Source organism: Apis dorsata, unplaced genomic scaffold (assembly GCF_000469605.1).
Source record: "Apis dorsata unplaced genomic scaffold, Apis dorsata 1.3 scaffold_346, whole genome shotgun sequence".
Classification (NCBI taxonomy): domain Eukaryota; kingdom Metazoa; phylum Arthropoda; class Insecta; order Hymenoptera; family Apidae; genus Apis; species Apis dorsata.
This window is the reverse complement of record NW_006263613.1, coordinates 85,283-85,498: the sequence shown is the minus strand read 5'-3', so window position 1 is coordinate 85,498 and position 216 is coordinate 85,283. Positions and strand designations below refer to the sequence as shown.

At 28.2% G+C, this 216-nt stretch overlaps 1 protein-coding gene across 1 annotated transcript in view; it reads right to left on the bottom strand.

Annotated features, from left to right (window-relative positions):
- LOC102677394 (voltage-dependent T-type calcium channel subunit alpha-1G) overlaps positions 1-216 on the bottom strand; it is a 201,276-nt gene that overhangs the window by 139,460 nt on the left and 61,600 nt on the right.

Sequence of the window (216 nt, the reverse complement as noted above, 5' to 3'; positions counted from 1 at the left end):
CTCTCTCTCTCTCTCTCTCTCTCTCTCTCTCTCTCTCTCTCTCTCTCTCTCTCGTAAAGCTAAAGCTTTTTTCGTTTTTCTTTTCTTTTATATTTTTGAATAAAAATGAAGACAAAAAATAGGGCCATTATTTTCAGTCGGAAAAAAATAATTTCATTATTTCTGAAGAAATTTTAAAAGATAAGTATAGATTAGTTCGATATATTTCTAAATAAA